The sequence below is a fragment of the Ricinus communis genome, chromosome 6, assembly GCF_019578655.1.
Source record: "Ricinus communis isolate WT05 ecotype wild-type chromosome 6, ASM1957865v1, whole genome shotgun sequence".
NCBI classification, from domain to species: Eukaryota; Viridiplantae; Streptophyta; class Magnoliopsida; order Malpighiales; family Euphorbiaceae; genus Ricinus; species Ricinus communis.
In genome coordinates this window covers 27,957,125-27,961,823 of record NC_063261.1, presented here as the reverse complement: position 1 = coordinate 27,961,823, position 4,699 = coordinate 27,957,125, and positions in this window count along the sequence as shown.

Here is a 4,699-nt window from a genome sequence, read left to right as displayed (position 1 = left end):
GAACAATTTTGTGTACGATCGGTCCGAGGAGGGGATTTTCCTTAGCCTATCATGAAGGGGCTTTGCAAGACAGTTTAAATTTGGATAAAAATCCATGACATAATTTAAACTACCAAGAAATCTTTGTAATTGGGTTTTTTCCAAAATTCTATCTGGAAACTTTGAAGTGAATGCAAGAGATCTTTCAATTGGGGTCATAGTTCCCCGGAAGATATAGTGTCCAAGAAATCTAATCTTTGTTTGAAATAGAGATATCTTGGATTTTGAAACCACTAAACCATTCTTTTTAACAATATAGAAAAATGTTTCTAAGTGTTTGAAATGTTGTTCTATGGAATTTGAAAATATTAACACATCATCAATGTAGATAATGCAAAACTTTGAATAAGGATTAAAAATGTCATTCATGATTTTTTGAAATTCAAAAGGAGCATTTTTCAATCCGAATGGCATCACATTCCATTCGTACTGGCCAAATGGAACTGTAAAAGCAGTTTTGTAACGGTCTTTTGGATAAATTTGGATTTGCCAAAATCCCGATTTCATATCAAACTTTGAAAAGATAAATGCAGAATGAAGCTTTTTTATTTGGAATTGGATACCTAATCCACTTTAGGGCTTTATTTAAAGGCTTGTAATTGATCACCAACCTAGGAGTTCCTGTTTCTACCTTACTATTCTTATTGAAATAGAAAGCTGCACAAGACCAGGGGGATCTATACTTTGAAATCAAACTCTTTTGCTCAAGATCTCTAATCGCAATTCTACAATGGCTTTCTAAAGACTCATTCATCTGGATGGGTCTTGCTTTAGTAGGGATTTGCTTATCAGAAAAATCGTTTTCATACGGTAGATCTACCATATGTTGTTTTCGATTCCAAAAAGCATTTGGAAGATCAGAACAAAGTTCATTTTCAATCTTCTTTTGTAAATCAGAAATTTTTCTTTGAATAAAGATATTTTGCAATTGATGTTGGATTCTTTTCAAACCCACATCTTGTTGAAAATGAGAAAGATGAGTTTGTTTTCCTTTGATCAAAGCATTGATTTCAAAATTGTAAATCGAATGGGCTTTAATAAGATTGAGATTTCTCTTCTTAGGTTTTTCAAAGAAAGGAAAAACAATCTTTGAATCTTTAGCTTTGAAAATAATTCCAGCAGTAGTCACTTTGAAGGGAGTTATCAAATTGATAAAAGGAGTCCCCAAAATAACCGTTTGCTGAAGATTTTTTGTAAGAATAAAAATATTCTTTAAAGCAATGTTGTTATTAAGAATTGCGGCTTCAGTTTTACCAGTGATCTTAATCTTTAAAGAATTGGCTGAAGTCAGTCTCTCTTTGGTCTCTTGATGATACCTTTTAGGAACCAAATTTCATGATTGATACAATTGAGATCGCCTCAAACAAGGCGATGGTTTCTATTTGGAAATCACCAGGAAAAATAAGCTCTATCTGAATCAAATACTTTCTTGAAGTAATTTCCTTTAAAACATTGATAAAGTTTTCAAGAACATTTTCAGAAACTTCAAGATTTTGAAAATCATTTTTCTCATCAGAATCGGAATCACTATTCTGCTTGAGGATCACGCTTTGAAGCAAAACAGAATCATTTTGTTGTTTTTCTTTCAACTCTTTGAGTTATGTTTTGATGGCTTTAATCTCTCCTTGAAGTTCTTGAATAGTAGGAAGAGGGTTTTTCAACTTCTTCCCTTTATCCAAAATCATAGTAAGATCATAAGTGTTCTTACTAGAAGAAGGAACAAGGGATTCAGTTTTTAATATCTCTTTCAAAACTTGTTTTTGGATTTGAGGATCATTAATATGTTTCACGGCTTCAAGAAGAGCTTCTTGTTGCCTAGTGAGCATATTAATATTCTTTGAAATACTTTCAGAATCTGTTTCAGAATAATCAGATGAGGTTTTGATTTTATCAATTTGAAATTCTTCCTCACTATTTGAAAATTCTGATTCAGAGGAATCAACTAGAAGAGCAGAAATTTTTGCTAAAACTTCTTCTTCTATTTTAAGCTCATGGAGTTTTTTGGAAAACTTACAATACTTTGAAGTATGGCCTTTCTTGCCACATTTAAAGCATGTAATTTTGCTAAAATCTCTTTTAGGGTTTTGCTTTGAAAATTTGGAAGAAGATGATTTTTTGTAGAAATTTTCCTTGCTTTTAGGAGTCTTTCTATTTTTGAAAAATCATTTTTTCTTAAAAGACTTTGAAAAATCTTCTTTGCATTTTCCTTTGCAAGTAGAAGAGGGCTCTATGGGGTTGTACTCAAACTGATTGCAAAAACTACCTAGTTCTTACCTAGTCTTTTTCATCTCCCATTTCAGTTGTCTTTGGAGCTTAAGGTCATGGCATATCTTTAAACCTTCTTTCTGGGTAAGGCTAACTAGCTCACCATAAGTATAGAAATCATAAGGGATCTGACCATTATGTGCTTCTCTTATGGTATTCCTAACTCTTTCACCTAGAATCTTAGGCAAACCGGCTAAGAATTTCTCTTTCCAGAAAGGTTGGCTAGAATCTTCCCTAAGCATGACTCTGGTTAAGAAGGTGTCTTTGTAGGTTTGGAAATTGCTAAGCTTTTTGCAGGTTAGGTTGCTAAGGAGCTCGGTATTTTTGTCTTTTAGAAGAGAAGGGTCTCCTATGAAATGAAGGAAAATAGTGAGGATTAAGGTTGATACTGCATCCTCAATTGGATTTCCTAATTCATCTAATATGGGAGTTCCTTCTACTGTGGTTTGGATAGCACCTAGGATTTGGAGCTGTTGTGCTTGAGTGAGATGGTAATCCCACCATCCTTGCCGGCCGAAAATCCGTATCGAGCTCAAAGAATGGCTCTATCAGAGGTACCGCTTTGGGTTTTGTAGGCATTGGCTGCCATGGTCATCTGTTGTAAGAGACCAAGGATATTGTATTCAAACATTCTATTTATATTCCATTCATAGACGGAGGAGGCATTGAATCTAGACTGGGTTAGGATGTTGTTCCTATTTTCAATTCCTAGATCTGGAGCAGTACTCCTAGGAGTATGCCAAGTTAATCTAGGGGCTTGTAATCCCAATTTGTTAATGTTTGAGGGTTTTTCAAGCTCTGAATCATTGGATTCATCGCTTTGGGCTTGATCTAGGGCACTGATATTCCTACTGCTTTGAGGAGTATCTGGCACTAGATTTTTGGAAGACTCAAAGGTTGCTAATTTGCTTGTTCTCGCTTTTAGCTCGCTTTGGAAATGGGCTTACCGGGCTTTGAGATCCGGTATGGTTTGAAAACTGGATTTTAAGCTTTTTTACTGACCGGTTTGACTTTTGGATGACAGTCTTTGGGGATGGAGAGGTCGGGGACTACGGAGGCTTTTGGATATGGTTTTCTAATCCCGACCAACTGTTTTCCTATAGTGTGAAGTCATGTGTTCGAGAAATTGTTCACCGAACAATGTTCTTGACATTTTTTTCTAGGTCTTCTCCTACCAGTTTGTAAGGTGTAGCTTCTATCTCATTTTCTCCATAGGGAATGGTTATCTTCCTAAGGGGAGGATGATCATACTGGACGGTTAGGTTTTCTCCTACCTTCCACTCAGGAGCTTTGTTCCTTACTGTGACAGGACTAATGAGCTTTTCTTTGAAAGGATAAAGGATACCATTTTCTTTGCAATAGATTTGAAACCAATCAAAAAATTTGATTTGGGCTTTGTTTTGAATGCAAAATTGATAGTATCTTTCTTGAATACTATCTTTTTCTTTCAAAAAATTCTTAAAAAAACTAAAGTTTTTTAAGATGGTTTTTCTTTAAATAGAAATCTTCATGCAAAAGTTTTTTTATCTATTTGAAAATCTTTTGAAATCATGTTAATCTCTGCTTTAAGATTTTGGGTTATGGCTGATGGTGATGGTGAAGAAGGAGTAGAGGTAATCTCTATATTGTCATCATCTTGCTTTGGATCATTGTAAACTGGTCTGGGGATATTGCTTTGGTCTTCAACATTCTGAAGTATATTGTTTGGAACATCAGATCTTGAAAATCTGGGTTGTGTTTGAGATGGAGTTGGTTCTGTTTGCTTTGGTGATGCAGGTTGAGTTGCACCTTCGAGGATCCATTCATCTGGAAGAGTGATGTCTTTCCATTGAATGGTTTTTGGAATGGTTGCGTTTGATTTGGATAGATCTGTTTGAAGGAACATGGTTTCTCCTTTTGGTGAATGGAGCTTGTGTTTGGAGCCAAAAGCAGAAATCATAGCTTTGTAATGAATTTTGAAAATTAATGCTATCGGAATAGATCCTTCAAGCATTTTGTAATTGTGTGTCTTTATTTGAAGAACAATGCTCTTTAAAATATTTTTATCATTTAAAGAAATTGTAATGTTTGGAAACAATTGAAAGAAATAGGTCATTTATTGAGGCTTGACTCAACAGTACCTAACAAGGAATCATAAAAATTTGTAAATCTAGCATCTCTAAGGACTGCTAAAATGGAGGTGTCTAAACCTTCTCTGGTAAGGGGCTTTATTCCTACCTAGACAAGGCCTATGTGGATATACTTATAATCTTTTCCCATATGCTTTTGGAGGGTCTTTGGATTTAAAAGATAAATTTCTTCAAAAGACTTTAAAATTTGAATATCTCTTTCTTCAGTTTTGATTGTGAAATCAGTTTTGAAGAGAGGAAACTTTGAAAACTCATAAATTTGTTTC